This window comes from Cherax quadricarinatus, chromosome 79 (genome assembly GCF_038502225.1).
Source record: "Cherax quadricarinatus isolate ZL_2023a chromosome 79, ASM3850222v1, whole genome shotgun sequence".
Taxonomy (NCBI): domain Eukaryota; kingdom Metazoa; phylum Arthropoda; class Malacostraca; order Decapoda; family Parastacidae; genus Cherax; species Cherax quadricarinatus.
The window spans coordinates 14,527,938-14,550,645 of NC_091370.1; the positions used below are offsets into that span (position 1 = coordinate 14,527,938).

The 22,708-nt window shown below is 40.4% G+C and overlaps 1 long non-coding RNA gene across 2 annotated transcripts in view; it reads left to right on the plus strand.

Annotated features, from left to right (window-relative positions):
• Positions 1–22,708, plus strand: part of LOC138855061 (uncharacterized) — an 82,682-nt gene that overhangs the window by 5,799 nt on the left and 54,175 nt on the right. The window contains exon 1 of one of the 2 annotated variants that reach the window (XR_011394212.1): positions 3,195–3,422. The exons of the other annotated variant lie outside the window; for it this stretch is intronic. This is a non-coding gene — a long non-coding RNA (uncharacterized lncRNA). Of the gene's footprint in view, positions 1–3,194; positions 3,423–22,708 lie in introns of those variants that run through there. 2 annotated transcript variants of the gene reach the window in all.

Here is a 22,708-nt window from a genome sequence, read left to right on the forward strand (position 1 = left end):
GAACTAGTTACCGCCCTCCTACCCAGGACCAGTTCTTAGAAGACTTTTCCAGAGTCTTGTCCGGAGTTGAAGACAATAATACTGGGCGACTTCAATATCTGTTTTCAGCAGCAAAATAACGGGCTATGCAAAAGGTATAAGCAAATTCTAGGATTAAATAGTTACACTCAACTAATTAATACTCCAACCCGGATCACGCAGTTCTCAGCCACCCTAATTGACCACATACTTTGTAACCGCTCTGAGAACATTAGTCAGTCAGGCGTCATTACCACAGGTCTTAGTGATCATTTCATCATTTACTGCACCAGGAAAATCACTAGGGATAGGATAGGCCTACACAGGACAATAAAAATGAGGTCAACTAGAAACTACAGTAAAGAAACACTGGTAAATAGGCTACACAATTGTGACTGGACAGAGATAACAAGTTGCACGGACGTAAACGATGCCTGGGAAAAATTCAAAACAATGTTCACTACCATCCTTGATAATATTGCACCAGTTAAAGAGGTTAGGATTAAACGAAGAACTGAACCCTGGATGAATACTGAGATATTAGATAATATGAAATTCAGAGACCAGCTGCTAAAAAGATTTAAAGCAAACAGACAGGATATTGTAGCACTAAATGAATTCCAAAGGGTGAGGAACAGAGTACAGAGACTTATAAAAGGAGAAAAGGCAAAGCACTACTGCTCAAAAATTGAAGAGTATAAGCATAACCCCAGAAAGCTCTGGCAACAACTAAAACATTTGGGGTATAGCCATAAGCCAGTAGATAGGTCTAACATAGTACTCAGTATCGATAATGAGGTATGCCATGAAACATCTAAGGTGGCAAATTGCTTTAATTCATACTACACATCTGTTGCATCAACACTAGTAAGTAAACTACCAGCTGCATCAAATACCTTTAATACAGACTCTGATAAGTTTCAAACATACTATACCAATAAAGGGGTAACCCCAAACAGTTGTCAACTAGTAAGTGTATCTCATGACTTTATTCAAAAAGAACTAAGCAGGTTAAACCCAACTAAGAGCACAGGCCCTGATAACATCCCGTCTAAGTTCCTAAAAGATGGTGCTTCTGAACTGTCAATCCCTATTGCTCACATAATAAATATCAATCACCACTAATACCGTACCGGAGGGGTTCAAGGAGGCCAGAGTTACTCCTATCTTCAAGAAAAATAGTAGGTCTGATGTAAGCAACTATAGGCCTGTTAGTATACTCAGTATAATATCTAAAATTCTAGAGAGGGCGGTGTATTCTCAAGTAGTTAAGTACCTTAATGACAACAACATTCTCCATAGCTATCAATCGGGCTTTAGAAGATCCTACTCAACCGACACCTCCCTTATTAATCTGATGGATTACCTGAGAACTGAAATGTCAAAGGGGAACCTCATAGGTATGGTAACCTTAGACCTGCAAAAGGCCTTCGATACTGTCAACCACAATATATTATGTAATAAACTTCAAGCTATCGGTATAGGTTCTGTAGACTGGTTTAAGTCCTACCTTAGCAACAGGAGACAAATAGTCAAAATCAACAAAACAGAATCAGAACCCCTGCCGATAACATGTGGAGTTCCCCAAGGTAGTATTCTGGGTCCCTTATTATTCTTATGTTATGTCAATGATATGCCTATCAGTGTCAAGTGCAAACTCCTACTGAATGCAGATGACAGTGCTCTGTTAGTGTCAGGTAAAGACCCACAAGATATTGCTAATGTTTTAACACTGGAACTGGAGTCCTGCAGCAAATGGTTAGTAGACAACAAACTATCATTACACCTAGGGAAAACTGAAGCCATTCTCTTTGGCACGAAACATAAACTGAGAAGGGTAAATAACTTTAATGTTCAATGTAATGGGGAGCCCATCACTTTGGTTTCATCAGTAAAATATTTGGGAATCCCCTTTGACCCATGCATGTCAGGAGAATTGATAGGGAACAGTGTAGTAAAGAAAGCGAATGCCAGACTGAAGTTCCTGTATAGACAAGCACAGTGCCTACCTACTGAGGCTCGCAGGACCCTATGTCTAGCCCTTATACAATGCCATATGGATTACGCTTGCTCTTCTTGGTACTCTGCCTTGACAAAAAAACTGAAAGAGACTGCAAATCACCCAGAACAAAATCGTAAGATTCATCCTGGGGCTGGGACCAAGAGAACATGTAGGCCAGGATGAATTACAGCAGTTGGATATGCTGAATGTTGAAGACAGAGTAAAACAACTGAAGCTAAATCATGTTTATAAAATTGCTCACAAACAGTGTCCAGAATATCTTGCTGTCAATTTTGTCAAGGTTGGGAACCAAAGCAATCATAGTACTAGGGGGAGAGAGCACAACTTTGTAGTACCCACAGTCATTGGCCAGGCTTCAAACACCTTTTATTGTACAGCAATAAAGGAATGGAACAGACTACCCGCACATGTCAAAGCCAGTCATAGCATGAACCAGTTCAAGAAGAGTGCCAAAAGGTGTCTGATGAATGTAGCTACAGAAAGGGAGGGGAATGATTTTCTATTTTTTATCTAACATACGTGTAAATTTTACCTTATTCCTAGTAATGACCCTCGTATTGTAGATAGTCTTAATGACCCTCGTGTAGTAGATAGTCTTTTTAGTATGATAATAAGATGTTATCTTCATTATAGAATAATAAGAAAATATTATAACCTTTATATTATAATAATAAGGTAAAAGGACCCCAATGGAAATAAGTCACTCTGTCTGATTTTTTTGGGTTATCCTAGGTTCTCTACACATATGCTGCTATGTATGATAATTCTATGTAACTGTATTTGTGTATACCTGAATAAACTTACTTACTTACTTGTTAATTAAAAATACTGCAAATTGGTTTATCAAAGAAAACGACGTCAGTTATAGGAATGGGATGGGTAGAGACACTGTGTAATTTTATTTGGACGTTTCGCTCATGATTGAACATCACTATAATTAGAAGGGAAATGCGTTTCGCATCGTAGTGTTATACAGTCTGAAGATTTCATGAATATGATTTCCATTTGTTACCTGTTACATAGTCATTGCTTAGATTTAACTATTTAACATTCGTATTAATTACCGTTTATTCTATTTTCATGTTATTCTTTTACGATAATTTCGATTAGTTTCTCGTTTTTGCCTCTATTCATGTAGTCTGACGGGTATCTGATAATATATGCAAGCGGAGGTGTGTCCCTACGTGTGGTGCCTAAACTCCTGGGCAGATGACGCGGAACCTCGGCCAGTTTGGGACGTAGGCCAGAGTTAGTGACGGCAGGCACGTATCCCTCTCAACCTAGTAACACTCAACCTAGCTGACCTCAAGTCTCGTGTATCTCTTAGCATTCAAGGCTCTCCGTCGCGTCTTCTGCCAACATCTTAAACACAGTGGACAAGGTTAGTGTTCTGTTAACATTTCAACGCAAAACTGACGTAAAATGTTTACCTCTTACGTCTTAATAATTTTCTGAATGTATAAGGTTGCTTCTCTGACCATTTCAATCAATAATTTACTTGCACCTGCAACAGACTAAAGCTGAAAAAAATTGTGTTTAGAGGACTACTGTGGAATTTCTTCTAATCTAATCTTTATTCACTTCATATGAATGCATTGCTAAATAAACCATATGGGTTTAAGAACCTTTCATAATAATAATAATATAGAAATGTGCTCAACTAGCTTGGTGCTTTGTATATTTCATAGATTAAAAGCAGTCTTAATGTTGCCACGCACGATGGAGGTCTTACTACGGTCGACTGAACACTGGTGGCAAGGCTCCTATTTTTTTTTTACACCGTACCCGTTGACGTCAGTTTTTTTTTTTTGTACTAGTGACTACACACATACTTACGTAAGAGATAATCGCAAGCTACCAGGCGTCTAGCCATTTTAATGTGCTAATAAAACATGAACTGCCGAGTTTAGTTTTTCTTGAGCAAATGATTATAGGTGTAGTATCACTAGGAAGCGAAGAAGAAAGGCGTCATATCCATAGACCCCACTGGTATGTTGAGTGCCGCATAAAACCTTGCAATGGTAACTTCCTCCCAACGCATGTGTGTGCCAACTTAGCATCTCATCTGCACGAAATTCAGTCGTACGCACGCGCGCACACATTCATACATACAAGGTTACAAAAGAAAATAAAGGGAATAGATAAAGGTTACATAGTACCCGAAACAGGGACAATGAGCTGCCGCAGTTGCAAATTGAGAAAAAGTGTAGCAGAAAGCTACAGTAATTTTTTCTTCACGGATAGTGTGGTAGACCAGTGTAGTGCTTCGAAATTCGCTATTTTTTTCACAGTGGCTGTTTTGCATATTGTGATATCGCCTGTTTACTGTGACCTTATTGCATATATATATATATATATATATATATATATATATATATATATATATATATATATATATATATATATATATATATATATATATATGTGTGTGTGTGAAATATTTGTGCACGTACGCAACACATACATACGCCCAACCACAAACCGCACACCCACGGAATATACTTACATGTGCATCTGCATCCACGCAAGACACGTATAAACATATGCAACCAGACACCACACTTGTACATACGCACGAACACGCACTCCAAGTATAAACGTGACCAACTACGTAACCCATTCCTTCGCAATATCGCACGGCGCATGGACAAAACACATGCCCGTGAGCGTGCATACAAATATGCAGCATATATCTTTAAAACGAAAATAAGTTATATTCGCAACACTTGTCAAAGTTAATTGAATTCATGTTTTTAATTTTTAGTTTCTTGCGTAATTTGGTTTGCTGAAAGGGAAACCAGTTTTGATAGCTGTTATTTCAATTTTTTTTTTCTCTCTCTCTCTCAAAACTGGCTGCGAAGGGTCCCAACCTTTCGCAGTCGGTGAAGGTCTCTTACTCCAAGGAACTGGAGCTACCTTCCCTTTAGATCAAACCTGATTACCTCCAATTCCCAAGGGTTGTTTATCCTCCGCTTCCCCATAACTACTGTTACTACTACTAATAATAAAGAATATGAAGAATTGGCTGCAGTTTGGTAATGGTAATTTGTTAGGCTGGAGTACTGCTGTGCTCTTAAAGCTCTGATCAAGGCAGGTGAAATTGCATACCTGGAGAATGTGCAGAGAACTTTCACTGCTCGATTAGATTTAGTTAAGCACCTAAATGATTGGGAACGTTTGAAGTATAGCCATACACCTTGGAATGTAGGCGAGAGACATACATTATAATCTGTATTTGGAAAATTCTAGTTGGTTCCAAATCTACACACACGGTGCAAAACACCTTGGGTGCATTAGGGGTGACATATGGTCCCTTCATTGTGAAGGGAAGATACGTCACACTTCGCGTCATTATATACTGGAATGCGATAAAATTAATGAATTCAGAGAACTCAGAAATCTCAAAGTATTGTATCCACAGTGGTATATTACCTTGACTTTGCTCACTGTAAATAAAGCATGACCACTTTTTTGTGTGTGGCCTAATTCATGTCTGGATAAATAACTCGTTACTATTGAGACCAGATAAAAGCATTAAATAGTTCATTAAGACCATAAGAAAGAAGGAACACAGCAGCAGGCCTATGGCCCATGCGAGGCAGGTCCAAGTCGCCTACCGGCTGATGCCAACGTTTTAGGTTCTATGACGATACTCGGGAGTTTGTACCACTCATCCACAACTCTACCGAACCAGTGCTTTCCTATTGCTTTCCTGAATCTGATTTTTTTGAACTTGAAACCATTGTTGAGAGTCCTGTCTTGGCTAAATATATTTTAGCGCGCTATTTACATCCCCATTATTTATTCATGTTTTCCACTTATACACCTTAATCATATCCCCCCTCCCTAATTCTACGCTTTTCTAGAGAGTGCAGATTCAGAGCCTTCAGTCTATCCTCATAGGGAAGATTTTTGATACACGGGATCAGCTTTGTCATCCTCCTGTGTACGTTTTACAGTGCAGTTATATCCATTCTGTAATACGGTGACCAGAACTGTGCAGCATAATCTAAATAAGGGCTAACCCAAGATATATAGAGTTGAACAACCATTATGTACCTCTGTAATCTGTTAGAGTACCGCTCACAGGATGGGTATGGGGTGCATAATAGAGATATTAAACTAAAAATTGAAGGGGCCAAGACTCAAGTGCCCTCCCTTCACACACAGAGGAAGATTGCCAACAGACCTCTGGCTGTCTTCAAGAGAGAACTGGAGAAGTTTCTATAGTCAGTTCCTGATTAGCCGGGGTGTGGTTCTTATGTTGGACCTCGTGTGACTAGCATCAAGAGCCTGGTCGATCAGGCCATCCACTGGGAGGCCTGGTCTGGGACCAGGCCGCGAGGACCTTGACCGTCGGAACACTCCCGGTAAGGATGGAGTTGAAAATTGGTTGGATAGGTATATGTGTAGATAATGGTGGGTGTAAGTTGGCCTCTACGCCATGGAACGCAGGCGAGAAAGATCTGTCACAATATACACTTGGAAAATCCTAGAGGAACTAGTTCCAAATCTGCACACGGAAATCACTCCCAGGTGGTGCAACATCCCCTCAATGAAAAATAGGGCTAACATGAGCACAATACCCCTCAAGGAAGGTTCCTTGATGTTGGTGAGGGGCTCTTGATTTAGGGAATTGGATCTGTGCTCCAGTTCCCCAAATTAAGCCTGAATGCCTTCCACATCCCCCCCCCCAGGCGCTGTATAATCCTCCGGGTTTAGCGCTTCCCCCTTGATTGTAATAATAATAATAATAATGAGCACAATAACAATAACACAGTGGCAGGGGCTCGAGACTCTTCAGCTGCTCCCCCCAGCATACATAAGGGGAATTACCAATAGACCCCTAGCTGCCTTCAAGAGGGAGCTGGACAGGCATATAGTACATGACCAGCCGGGCTGTGGTTTGTACGTTTGTGGTTTGCGTGCTGCCGGCAGTAACAGCCTGGCTGATCAGACCCTGATCCACCGGTGATAGACCGGGGAGCGGGGGCGTTGACCCCTGAAACACCCTCCAGGTATAGGCCCTGCCTATCCTAGGCCAGTAGGGCCTGCGGCAGTAAGGTAGTCTTCGTGGTGGTATGTATTTATAGGAATATGGTGCTGCTTAGTAAACTCTTCCCTAGTAGTAAACTTTTAAAAATTTCTCCTTGCAACCTCCCCCTCACACCAGCGTTTACTTTCCAGTGACCTTCCTCACTTTCCCATTTTTAACATTGTTTCAGAACTATGTACATACATTACAGTGATTTAACCCATGGCCTTGCTTTCTCCTTTTTTAAATTGTTTTTGCATTCATCTGTCATTAGCAGTTGGTATATCTCTCATAAAACTGATGGTGATAGACAAACTAGAAACTACCAAGGATATAATGTGAGATGTATATCTGTTAGTGTATATATACTGGGAGTTTACAATAATTCCCATATTAGGGATTGAAGTATATTTGACTGGTGGTGAACACGTTACGTGCAGATTCAATGACCCTTGTGTAATCAATAGACTTTAAACCCAAATAACCAAACAACCTTGAAACAACCACTACTAGAAACTACAAGCACTAGAAACTACCCTCACTAGAAATTATCACCACTAGAAACTGCCACCATTTAGAAACTATAACTAAAAATTAGCACTATCTAGAAACTACCTCCAACTAGAAAACACCTCCAATTAGAAACTACATCCAACTAGAAACTACTGCCAGCTAGATACCACCGGCTAGAAACTCCTACTAGCTAGAAGATATCGTGCACCATTTTCCAACATTCACATTTTTTTACCATCAACTTCACGTTTACCAGAAAAAATAAATGCAGTCACTAACACCAGTAGAAACAACGAAAACAACAGCAAAACAAAAACAACAGTTACAACAAAAACAGCAAATAGTCATTCACACTTGCTGCGAACTTCCGCTTCGAGTCACCATGACCAAATTGAACCACCATCACCACCCTCATCACGATTACGACTACCGTAAACATCACATCCTACAGCACCTTGACAACCATCCTTTCACTACACCCACCACCACAACCCCATCATAACCCCACCACCAAAACCCCACCAACACCACATACATCACATCTATTACCACCCTATTACCACCCATGTCCTAAACGAAACATGTTGGGAAGATGTCTTAAATGACATGGACCCAAACCAGTGCCTTGAAAGGATCAACTGCCTGGTAGCCGAAGCATGTTCTAGGCATATTCCCCTAAGAAAGAAGAAGAGCAGGAGTAAACTGGAGAGAAAAAGACGCTCCCTCTACAGAAGACGACGAAGAGTCACTGAGCTCCTCAGGAGTGCTAGAATATCTGATACACGAAGGGAGGCGCTGACCAGGGAAGTGGAAACTATCGAACTTAAGCTAAATGACTCTTACAGGAACCAGGAGAGGCAGGAGGAGCTTAAAGCTATTAGTGAAATTGAAAGACATTCAAAATACTTCTTTTCATATGCCAAAAACAAGGCAAATACCACATCTAGTATCGGGCCCTTACTCAGACAGGATGGGACTTACACAGACGACAACAAGGAAATGAGTGAAATATTGAAATCCCAGTACGACTCTGTGTTTAGTGAACCACTAATCGGTCTGAGGATCGACGACCCAAATGACTTCTTCATGAATGAGCCTCAAAACTCCATAAATGTATGCCAGATTTCCGACATTACCCTAACTCCGATAGATTTCGAAAAAGCCATTGACAACATGCCTATGCACTCAGCCCCGGGCCCAGACTCGTGGAACTCTGTTTTCATTAAGAACTGCAAGAAACCCCTCTCGCGTGCCCTAAGTACACTATGGAGGAGGAGCTTGGACATGGGTGAAATTCCACAGTCACTTAAAACAACGGATATAGCCCCACTCCATAAAGGTGGCAGCAAAGCATTAGCTAAGAACTATAGACCAATAGCTCTGACATCCCACATCATAAAAATCTTTGAAAGAGTGCTAAGAAGCAGGATTGCAAATCACCTGGATTCCCAAAATCTGCACAATCCAGGGCAACATGGGTTCAGGGCAGGTCGCTCCTGCCTCTCACAACTACTGGATCACTATGACATGGCCTTGGATGCACTGGAAGAAAATCAGAATGCAGATGTAATATACACAGACTTTGCAAAAGCATTTGACAAATGCGATCATGGCGTAATAGCCCATAAAATACGTGCTAAAGGAATAACTGGGAAAGTGGGGAGATGGATCTTCAACTTCCTAACAAATCGAACGCAAAGAGTAGTGGTCAACAGAGTTAAATCGGAGGCTGCCATAGTGAAGAGCTCTGTTCCACAAGGCACAGTACTCGCCCCCATCTTATTCCTTATCCTCATATCAGACATAAACAGAGATATACACCACAGCACCGTATCATCCTTTGCGGATGATACTAGGATCTGCATGAGGCTGTCATCTGCTGAGGACGCGGTTAACCTCCAAGAAGATATAAACAAAGTTTTCCAGTGGGCAACGGTAAACAATATGATGTTCAATGAGGACAAATTCCAACTACTCCGTTATGGAAAACTGGAGGAGATAATAACTAGAACAGAGTATACTACTGACTCCGGCCATACAATAGAGCGGAAAAATAATGTAAGGGACCTGGGAGTAGTAATGTCTGAGGATCTCACTTTCAAGGATCACAACAGTGCCACGATCGCACGTGCAAAGAAAATGATAGGATGGATAATGAGAACTTTCAAAACGAGAGATGCCAAGCCCATGATGATCCTTTTCAAATCACTTGTTCTCTCTAGGCTGGAATACTGCTGTACATTAACATCTCCATACAAAGCAGGTGAAATCGCAGATCTAGAGAGTGTACAGAGATCCTTTACTGCACGTATAAGTTCTGTCAAGCACCTTAACTACTGGGAACGCTTGGAAGCACTTGACTTGTACTCGTTGGAACGCAGGAGGGAGAGATATATCATAATCTACACTTGGAAAATCTTGGAAGGAATGGTCCCAAATCTGCACACAGAAATCACTCCCTACGAAAGTAAAAGACTGGGCAGGCGATGCAAAATGCCGCCAATAAAAAGTAGGGGCGCCATTGGTACACTAAGAGAAAACACCATAAGTGTCCGGGGCCCAAAACTGTTCAACAGCCTCCCATCAAGCATTAGGGGAATTGCCAATAAACCCCTGGCTGCCTTCAAGAGAGAGCTGGACAGATACCTAAAGTCGGTGCCGGATCAGCCGGGCTGTGGCTCGTACGTCGGACTGCGTGCGGCCAGCAGTAACAGCCTAGTTGATCAGGCCCTGATCCATCGGGAGGCCTGGTCGTGGACCGGGCCGCGGGGGCGTTGATCCCCGGAATAACCTCCAGGTAACCAGGTAACCTCCAGGTAACCCTATAGCCTTCATCGCTGTCACCATTCCCACTCAACCACCACATCCATCACCACCCCCACTCCACATCGTTCACCGCCCACAATCCCACACCATCACCCTTACTCAGGCTCTTCTACCAACCCAACCAACAACAACACAACCACCGGCCATACTACAACTACCACTACTATCACCAACTCTATAAAAAATAATACTTTTTACAGTCACCATTCTCGAGGCTGTGGTTGAGTTTGGTTGTAAGAAAGAGTCCCACCAGTCACTGGTGGTCTTGAAGCAAGGTGATGAACAATATGGGGGCGCTTGCTAGGAATGTGGTAGCTTAAAGAAACAGATTGTGGTGTCTCCTGGTAGTAGAGATTGTGGTTTATCATATCAGTCGTATGAATATAGGAACATCAGATCGAAGAGTGCTGCGGTAGGCCTACTGGCCCCTGCTAGGCAGATCTTTCTCAAACCCATCCTTTCTTGTATATTTGTTTAACCGATTTTTATAGAAGGTAGAAGGAATATTAATACCAACACTATGGATGAAAGGATATTTTCATTTTTATACATTTCGATCCTGGGACGAAACGAAGTCTTAGCTTCAATGACTGTGTACTTGGTAGCATTTACAACTCTTACTAGTGATTCGGGTGATTGAGGTAAAATCCTGCCATTCTATATCTACACCTTCACTTTCTGTTATGTACGCTAACAAAGGTGTCAAAGACCGCTGCGTGTTTGTAACACGCCCCACGTCAGCAGTGCTGCAATCCTTGAGTGGATTGCATCATTGCAACGTTGTAAGCGTCAGCATGTTGTGTCTCCCTCGCACTCCCCGCCCCTCTGTGTATGTTTGTGTGTGTGTGTGTGTGTGTGTGAAAGGGAGAGTGGGAGCGTGTTTGGAATGCATGTGGAAATGTACTTGTAACATTATATATATATATATATATATATATATATATATATATATATATATATATATATATATATATATATATATATATATATATATATATATATATATTATTTATTTATTATGAAGGGTCTCTTTGCTTAATAAAGTGTCGTTGAAATCAGCGCTTATCAGCGTATGTTATTGTCTGTTAGTTACCCAGACTGCCTGTAGCTATGAGGGAAATTCTCAAATAAAACTGCCTTTAATAATGGAAGCTGGACAAATTCCTTCATTCACCGGCAGCCTGACTGACAAGGCTGTCTGTTGGTTTAGACCTGGCTGTGTGGGAAGGAGGGGGGGGGGTGATTCCCGGAACCAACTTCAGGCAGGACTGGTTGTTTTGATATGGAGTTGTGGAGGTTTTGAAGAGTGATGGGTGTAGGTAGTGATGTGGGCGGAATGTGACTTTATATTTAACAATGCAAACAAACCACTAACCTGGCCCTGACGACCTTTAGACAGGGCAGGCAAGTCTACAGTTATGAGAGGAAGGGGCGACCTGCTCTAAACTCATGTCCTGTTATGCTGGCAAAATTGGAGGTACTTTCTTTTTTCTCGGATCAAACCTGATGAACCGCTATTCCCCAAGCGTTGTATGACTCCTGTGGATTTAGTACATCCTCGTGAATACTGTGTGCTGTAATACTCTTAAAACCCTTGTTACCCTGGGTTGTGCTATGATTCCGTGTTTTTTTTTATGATAATTACGCCAGTGCTTTTGGTCTCAGTTTTTTTTTTTAATTTCTTTACTGCCACCTTCATAAGTGATGTTTTATCAGTAATTTTCAGGTTGTTGGTTGCTGCTTGTGTCCACACACTGGCACATATTTAGAGTATGATTTTTTTTTGTCTTTTGTTGAATACGAAGGTCTATGCTTCTAGGCCTAGTGCAGAGTGCATGGACATTGTATAACTGAGGTTGATATATTGTGTCCTAAATATTTCGTTCATTACTTTGTTATCAGCTAACGTCCATGAAAGGACAGTACGATACAGAAATTGTCTTTATTGAGATTTTAAATTGAACTATGTATATTGTTTTGTTCTCTGTCTCTCTTGAGCATTGTAAAGCCCATAAAGTATTAACTTTATATGTTCAGTTTCTGTAATTAGTATTTTTGATTTTTGAAAATGGCTTTAGTTTTTCGTGACTTTTTCTTTGCCTGTAGATGGAACATCGTTCTAATTGTAGCTTGCTTTACTTTTCTTTTTCGTTCTCTCTAAAGCAAGTTTCTAGTGCAACTTCACTTCTGTATACCGATGACTACCCACCACAGCTCTGTTGAACGCATACGCCAGCATTCCATCACACCCTTTATACGCAATCACGTCCAGTGCCTCACCCCATCAATCACCAGCCCATGTAACACATCAAGAATGTCTAACCAAGTGAACTTCTTTCTCTTGAAACATGTAGGGGGGGGTAGGGAGAGAGGTATTGAAAATGTTCTTCCTAATAACACATACATTCTTCATAATGCCACCACTAGCACGTTCCTGAAAACGATAGCTCTAGCACACACTGTTTATATCACCACAGTAACCCTATAACATCTTCATATCTCCATAATATCAGTACACCCCCATATCATCAGTACACCCCCATTTCATCAGTACACCCCCATATCATCAGTACACCCCCATATCATCAGTACACCCCCATATCATCAGTACACCCCCATATCATCAGTACACCCCCATATCATCAGTACACCCCCTAACATCAATACACCCCATAACATCATCACACCTCTATCACACATACACACCTCCATAAACACCAATGCACCTCCATGACACCAGTACATCCAGCGGAATACCACATTTCCAGTAATACCACCAAAACATCCTCCCATAATACAACCACATTCCCTGTAATAACGTAGGTACACCGTAACACCGCCACTCCATAAGTACACAACCGGTATTATACCGCTACATCCGCCATAATAACACTATTTCATTCCCCATTGCAGCGCCAGCACATTCCTACCCTCCTAGGTAGTGGAGACCATTTTAGACTTGGCCCGTTCCTCCCTTCCGACACACCCATACTCTGGCCCTCTCATATTTGGTCAGCAGCCAGTTATATGGTCCGTGGTATGTTACGTGACCAGTCCTATTTATACCGCATTGTTGACATATTCTTTCATAACATAAATGATATACAATACCGACATCTGCACATGTGTCTAATAACACGTGTGCAGCACCTGGTTATCTTTACACTGAAAACTTTTCGCCACCCAGTGACTATCAATTCAATGCAGAGCTTTTTAGTTGGAGACAGTAGATGAGGTGATCAGTCCTTCAGCCTTGAAGGTATTGAAACAAAGTGACAAAACAAATATTGTGGGGACCTCCTAAATTATCTCCCCCCCCCTACACCTTTTTCCCCCAGATGCATAAAAATCTACTATAGCCTACTTCTCACATCTCACCCTTATCCCAATCTACATAATTTTTGAATATAAACACCTGTTCTCTCTCCTTTCATAGTTGATCATTTAATATTACCGCTACCCTTTCTTTAGCTTTTGATCTCTCAGGTACATCCTATTTAACACATATTTACTTCTTCCCACTTGAATTCTCCCACTCTTAATCTTTGTTTTGCTTAGAACTAGGATATCCAGCTTCTCAGTCAGACGTTCATAATTTCATTTATTTCTTCTCACGTGTAACACTTAGGCACATTCAAACAACCCAGCTTCAAAAATTCTTTTTTTTTATTAATATATATATATACAGAAAAAGGGGTTATTAGCCTCCTAGTTCCTGGCATTTTAGTCGCCTCTTACGGCAAGCATTTCTCACGGAGGGCGCGCTCTTCTCTCCATGGAAGAGAAAGGAAACTCTAAGAACGAGAATTGTTAAGAGATTAGAAGTAGACTAAGTGTTTACAGTGAAACATATAGGTAAACAGTATTTAGATATGGGTAGAGAGGTTTTTGTGGCAATGATGGATTTGGAAAAGGCGTATGACAGGGTGGATAGGGAGGCAATGTGGCAGATGTTGCAAGTGTATGGAATAGGAGGTATGTTATTGAAATCGGTGAAAAGTTTTTACGAGGGTAGTGAGGCTCAAGGTTAGAGTGTGTAGGAGAGAGGGACTTGAGTCCTGGAGATGAAGTACAGTGCCTGCACTCTGAAGGAGGGGTGTTAATGTTGCAGTTTTATAACTGTAGTGTAAGCGCGTCTTTGGCACCTGGAGTCTACCTGGAGGGAATTCCGGGGATCAACGTCCCCGCGGCCCGGTCCACGACCAGGCCTCCCGGTGGATCAGGGCCTGATCAACGAGGCTGTTACTGCTGGCCGCACGTAATCCAACGTACGAACCACAGCCCGGCTGATCCGGCACCGTCTTTAGGTATCTGTCCAGCTCCCTCTTGAAGACAACCAGGGGTCTTCCCGTAATGGCCCTTATGGCTGGTGGGAGGCTGTTGAACAGTCTTGGGCCCCGGACACTTATTGTGTTTTCTCTTAGTATACCAGTGACGCCCCTACTTTTCACTGGGGGTATGTTGCATCGCCTGCCAAGTCTTTTGTTTTCGTATGGAGTGATTGCTGTGTGCATATTAGGGACCAGTCCCTCCAGAATCTTCCAGGTGTAGATTATGATATATCTCTCTCGCCTGGCAAGACAGTGATGGAGTAAATGAGGGTGAAAGTTTTTCTTTTTCGTGCCACTCTACCTTGGTGGGAAATGACCGATGTGTTAATAAAAAAAAAATAAAATAGAAGGAGTATGTATATATTTTTAATTCGTATTGCTTATTTAATTCATAGTGCTAGTTAAATCTATATTGTTATTTTTCATAAGCTTTTATGAATATTCAGCACTAGGCTCTTCATTGGTGATGCTTACTTGACGTCACATCACAATAGTATTTCATGATTTAAGCATTTTTACATCAATTTTCCAACGTAGCCTAAATTTTAGCTAACTTGAGGTTTCTGCCGATGCTAATTCTAATACTGAACTAGTCGAGGTTACGTCGAATATGTGTTTGCTAACATCACATACATTAAACCATACCCCGGCCGGGATTGAACCCGCGGTCAGAGAGTCTCAAAACTCCAGCCCGTCGCGTTAGCCACTAGACCAGCTAGCCACAATAAGATTCGTCCAACTAGGTATATTTCTACACCATAGGAAGGTTAGCACAGGCACCACTGTGACCACAAATGCAAGTTTTTACAGACGAATCTCCAGCTAGCGTGGCCGTGACGGACTTCAGCTCAAGTCCCTTCACTGCCGTCAATATGACTCACGAAATCGTAATGACACGATTGCAAACAAACCATACCCCGGCCGGGATTGAACCCGGGGTATGGTTTGTTTGCAATCGTGTCATTATGATTTCGTGAGTCATCACATACAGTACTTGTTGCTGTAAATCGTATTTTTTATATGTTTAGTAAGCTTAGTTTACTTGCGAATTAAAGTACGATCTACCTGGAGTTCATTACCTTTGTAACTAGTTCAGCTATCATAACTTTGGGGTCCAGTCACTGGACCCATTATGTACCTTTGTAATCTTTTGACTACCGCCCACAGGATGGGTATGGGGTGCATAAAGATATTCAACTAAAGTGTGTGTGTGTGTGTGTGTGTGTGTGTGTGTGTGTGTGTGTGTGTGTGTGTGTGTGTGTGGTGTGTGTGACTCAACAATCAATATTTGCACCAATAACTCATTACAGTTGTGACCGGGTGTGGAAGTGTGAATTGCTCATTACTCTATAATTTGTTCATGATTGTAGCCAAAGTATAAACGTAAGTAACCATTCTACAGAATTCATTACCTTTGTAACTTGTGAGCTCATTACCTTTGTACCTAGTTCAGCTATCAAAACTTTGGGGGCCCAGTCCCTGGACCCATTACGTACCTCTGTAATCTGTAAATACCTTTGTAACTTGTCATGATTGTGACCAGACTTACCTGGAGTTCATTACCTTTGTAAATTGTGAGTTCATTACCTTTGTAAATTGTGAGTTCATTACCTCTGTAACTTGCTCAGCTATCAAAACTTTGGAGTCCAGTCCCTGGACCAATTATGTACCTCTGTAATCTTTTGACTACCGCCCACAGGATGGGTATGGGGTGCATAATAAACATATTAAACTAAGCTTAGACTTAGCTGGGTTATCTAATTGACCTATAAATTTCCACGTGTTGGGCTAACTATACTTCAGATTTTACTGTTTAAGGAAAAATAGTAATAAAGTTACTATTTTTTTTACATTAAAATGTGTATCATTGCTATACCATCAGGATAACTTAAAGGTGTTGCTGAACTTCTTAAAACACGGTACAGAGTCAGGCAGCGGTCTTCTATCCAAGTCAGGAGACTTTTCTTGAAGGAAATGCCTCCGGTGCTTGTAAATAGAACCTACCTTTCCTAGGTTAATACTAAGTATGTTAGTGTTTCCTGTGTTCTGATGGCAGTGGTAAACGGACAGGCTTCCTCCTTTTTGACATTTACAACTTGTATGATATTTTTATGTTAAAAACTAGTCATGCTTTGCTGTCGTATTCCATTATACAGGCAAGATTTTCTATATGAAGTAATTCAATCTGTTAACCTGAGCTAGAAAATTTCGGATAGGCGATGAGGTACACGTATAAACGCAGGATTATTATTACTATTATTATTATATTTACGGGGGATGCAGTAAACCCATTGAGGCCATGGAGTGCCTGGGAAATGGGAGGTAATCAGATATGGTCCAAGGAAGTCGTCGGGTAGTTTCATATCCTTGGATAACGAGCCCCTTGCCCGTTTCAAGGCACTTTCATTGAACTGGTTAATATTTCCATTTTAACAATGGACACCAGAGAAGCGGGGTTTTGTTTTGGAGACGTTAAGTTAGTGTAATAACTATATTATTTATTCATACCTCTCCTGTGAGCAGTAATTAAAAGATTACAGAGGTACATAATGGTCCAGGGACGGGGCATCTATGTAATGGTAGTTAAGCGAGGTACAGTGGTAATAAACTACCTACCTGGAGTCTACCTGGAGGGTTTTCCGGGGATCAGCACCCCCTCGGCCCGGTCCACGACCAGGCCTCCCGGTGGATCAGGGCCTGATCAACGAGGCTGTTACTGCTAGTCGCACATAGTCCAACGTACGAACCACAGCCCGGCTGATCCGGCACTTTAGATATCTGTCCAGCTCCCTCTTGAAGACAACCAGGTGTCTATGTACACTAGTTTCGAATCACTTATGTTACTTTATATTTTAGTAGGGCTGTGGCTCGTACGTTGGACTGCGTGCGGCCAGCAGTAACAGCCTAGTTGATCAGGCCCTGATCCATCGGGAGGCCTGGTCATGGACCGGGCCGTGGGGGCGTTGATCCCCGGAATAACCTCCAGGTAACCTCCAGGTATGGAGGAAGGAAATTCAGTCTGGATGCAATTTTTGGCTTTGGCTGTTATGCCAGTCTCGTTCCAGATGCTGACATGTTACTGTAACCGGTTTGGAATGCACTTGTTGAGATAAATGTTGCTAGTAATGACGCTAAGGTTAACACGTATAAGAAATCGAGCACTTTTTTGTTGTTGTTCACTGTCAGTTGTAAGGTTGATTTGAGACGAAATATCCATAATGCCGCAAGGCAAATTTGGGAAACAAGTCTTTTGATAACTGAGTTTCGGACTTAAAAACTCGCATTATTCTTATTATATTTATTGGGAGGCGCTAAACTCGTTTAGGGATCATAAAACACCTGGGAAATAGGAAGTAATCAGGCTTGATCGAAAAATGGTAGCTCCAATTTCTTGGATCAGTAGTCCGTCACCGACATCAAGGCGCCCTCCTTGAAGGGCGTCGAAATGCACAGTAAATAACCCTCGGTTCAAGGAAAGAAATCCACACTGGTAAACTCAGGAGCGCCCTTCAAACCCTCGCGAAATAACCTACCACGCAGTTCCTTCTTTGTATACACGACATTTTATATTAGCCATCAACATTAAAGTACCTTATTGGAACAAATCTGTTGAACTAATGTAATTATCTAAAATCATAATCAGATCTTAAACATTTCGACTAAAACAAATTTTGAGAGGAATAATTGTACCTAGATCATGACGGGTGGCAAGGCTGTTCTCAGTGACTGAGCAGTGGGACCTTGGCCAGCATTGTTTTGTTTATATATTGACGTTTTCTCCTTATTCAAATAAGAACGTGTTTAGAATGTATTTAATTTTTATGACTATATTTGAGGGGAAATTAAGGCACTCATTAATATTAGCATAATAAAACAACTGATAATATAATTTTAGTGATCATGTCGATGCTTATAAGAGAATTAATAATGTATATAAATACTTAATGAAGACGTATAAAAATTATTATTTTCTCGACGAACATGCACTGAATGCAGCAGTGCATGTACACCGAGGTATATATATTATAAAATATGCTATGATTACTTAAATCCCTACTTTAGATATTAAAGTAGTCTTGGTGGTCTACAGGCCAAATGCAGCCTTAGTAACCTTCATTAAGCCTACAGACAAAATGGTGGTGAGTTTTAGATTTGCGTTGTTCTATTGTCCTTCAGAATGGCCAAGACCAGGGATGCATTTTTCTGTATACCTCCTTGAACCTTATTGTACAAGTTGACCTGTCAGTGTGGTCTTTACAACTGAACTGTGGTGCTTGTCTCAAGGGCATCCTCTCCTGCGTTGGGGATATTTTATTTGTGAGAAATGTGAACATTATTCCTGACTCTGGTCTTGTTTGATTATTCAATCAAACTAGGTCTTATCAACTAGGCCTTTTGCTCGCTTAACGGTTCACACCGTAAAATTATGGAAGCTGTGATGGTAAGATTTTTCACCCCATATAAAAAAAAATATTGCGTGGATATTGCGCGACCGTATATGAATGTGTCAAAGCATTTTGGCTCGTACAGGAAATGTTCACTTTATTTAGCATCTGTAAATGCATAAACAGTAGTGAACTAAATCCAGCCGCGCATGCACACTCAAGAAAAAAAAATCAGATGGCAGACAGTTGGCAGGTAAGAGGCGGAAACTGTCCCTGGGTGAAGCGAGATGCAGCCAGTTACTTGCCAAGGGACACACACCCACCAGTTGGCTTTTTTTTTTTTTTAAATATACTCACCCGGTTCTGTGGGCCTCACCCGTGAGGTTGAAATCCTATCAGCTGCATGTGGGTCAGTGAGGCTGCAAATTAGCTGTACACTTCAAGAATGCTTTAATCCCTAATGCCCGATATAATGTGCATCGTATGGACAGAATTACTGTATATTTTCTCAATATAGTGATTGGAAATAATGAAACTTATTCTGAAAAAGGAATTAAATCAGACCGAGTATATACGGAGATATACACTTCTTTGCATACAAAATATATTCCATGGGTTCATCTCCAAAATAAAATGAAGATTAATGTAAAATTTCCTCTTATTATATTTTCAATGTATTCATCCATGTCCTTGCCAGGGTCCAGGTGGCTATATTGAGTCAGCCAACAAATAAGTACCGATGAATCTAAAACAATGTCAATACTTTATTTGTTTAAAAATAATAATTTGACGATGATAATATGTACTACATATGCATTCAAATTTGCAGTCTACTCTGATTTTCAGTAGTATTCATAATGTCAGTGTAGAAATCAGAAATGCTAATTTATCTGAAACAAGTTTAACTTTTAAGATTTTGATATGACTATTTCTTTTTGAATCGACACGTTATTAGTAGTAGGTGAGTCAGCCTGATTATTTATTGGTTAGTTTTCATTATTATGACTAATATATATATTCCCATCGGGGCACATTCGTTTTCTTACATTGTAGAAGGTGCTCCAAGTTTGAGAACACACTCAGAATAATTTTTGATTTTTCAAGTGTGTCTGGTTCACTAAATTGGTGTGTACAATACAAGGATATTTCATTCACGAACCATCAAACAGCTTTTGAGGAATTTTTTTATCAGAAAAGATTACGAATGAGCGTTATTTCCCAAATAACCACGATCAACATTATCTAGACATCATGGTCACCTATACACTAGTCAAAAATGGTTTAATCCCTAAAATAGGATTTATAGTAAATTCAGTGTATATACAGCAAGCATTACATTTGTGAACAAATTCATAAAGAATGCTGAACATTTGCGTACCATTTAAAGTGTTTAACAAACGTTCAACTTGACAGTAATGCTGTAATAAAATGCTTGAAGGTCACGAGGGTTGCCTTGACACTGGAGGTCTCTCGATCTAAGGAATTGCAGGTATCTTTTCCTTCCTCGGATCAAACCTGATTGGCTCCCATTCCCGAGGCGCTGTATAACCCCCTACGGGTTTAGTGTTTTTCCATGAATATTGTAGTAACATTCCAGGACCCTTATTAAGTCGTGGGTGAAGTAAAACAAAAACTATGTATAAGTCAACAATTTGGTCGAAAGGGACATTCTTGCCTTGGCCCCGGCCGTCACCTCATATCCCATTGCCTTGACTTCAAGATTTCACAGTTTTCCTATTTTACCTGAGACGAAACAACTTCTTTTTCATTTAAAAATGGTGAGATTGTTGGTTGGTTAATTGGGTTTAGAGTTTATCAACTACATGAGGACCATTAAGGCTGCCTGTCATCTGTACGCTACTACCCCTCAAGGATACCTAATTATAATGATTAGAGTAAGCTCTACACGTATACGTACTGAAATGGACACCATTTCAAGTGTATATACACCTCTGCACTCAGGATATATTATACAGATTATTTAAAGACTTTTCTCATTTTATTGATTTGTCCATTACATTAGTAACTAATTATATTACCTTCATTTTCTAGGCGCGGCTCCTTTCACACACCTTCTTTAGTGCATCAAAACAATCTAAAAATATTGGGGATAACTTTAACTAGAGGAAATCAGTAGTTCCGAAGAAGAAAAAAAAAAGGTTAATATATGACGTTCCAGATTAGGGCTGACTATTAGTGTTACAGGTTTGAAGCTAAGAAACGCGTTATCCTGCTCGCATAACTTTACTATGTTTTTATACCAGATACGATGCTAATGTTCTGGATATTTTTTTTACTACTATTATTATTATTAGTAGTAGTAGTAGTAATAGTATATAATATTATTATTATTATTAGTAGTAGTAGTAAACCTGTAGAGGTCATATATACAGCATCTTGGATTTGGAAGGTAATCAGGTTTGATCCCAGGAAGGGGAAGGTAACTTTACTTTGGATCAAAAGGGACTCGCATCAAGGCACCCTTCTTGAAGGATCTTCTACTTGAAATTCCGCTCTACTTTATAATTTTAGGTCATTACTGGTGACTCAAACAGGTCACCTAAAAGTTCGCCTCTCTCTCATCCCCCTCCATCTCTCTCTTCCCCCGGAAGCAAAACAAACTCAAGTTTTGCCAATTCTTACTTAGGTTAAGTAAATTATGTATTTTTATATTACGTAAATTTGTTTAAGATTAGGTTAAGCTGCAAGGTAATTTTGACGCAAAATTTAAACCTAGAATGTGTAAAATTGCACGAATTATTTGTTTTCCTTGGAAATGTTTGGCACATTTCCTTACATTTGTCCCCTTTTCACCTAGCAGTAAGAATGCATGAACAAATACGAGTACTCCTAACCATGATTTTTAAAGAGGTGGACCGGTAAGCCAGGGGAAGTCCTCAGTCAGATGACCAAAAGCTCCAGCTCTGGGTCATCATACGACTAAGACCCGCGTCAGGAAACACTTATCCTGTTACCTGACAAACATTATACCTACCTAGCAGCAAGTAGGGAACTGATTGACTTTTATGAATTTATTAACCATCCGAGTTAATCCTAATGACCGGTGCTGTTCAGGTGACATATAGCTATAATAGCTCTCTTGTAGTCGGTTGGCTTCACTACTGTGAATATGGTCTAATTAATTATCTAGAAGTTGAATAGCCCTTCATACAAGAGAACAGGGTTTCCATTTGTACGATATTTATCGTACATGTACAGTAATTTTGTCTTTGGTATGATATATTATACCTTTTGCTATTATCGTACGTTTTGTGCAATAATTATTTCCTTAAGATCGTGAAAATATTATTTGATATAAAAGACGATTTCTGGCATAATACGGTAAAATTCAGTTGCCTGAAAACAATGAAAATGTTGATAATTTCACACAAGTAGCTACGAATACATGTATGCAACTTACTGTTAATATGTTCCAAAGTAATTTTACTGAATAGGTTACGTCAGTATTTTCACGATTTTTGTATTAAATCTTTAAAACATTGTTTATATTAAAAATAGATTCCGGTTAAAATAAGTAAAAATGTTTACGTGTGAAAAGAGACTGTGAAACAGTGAC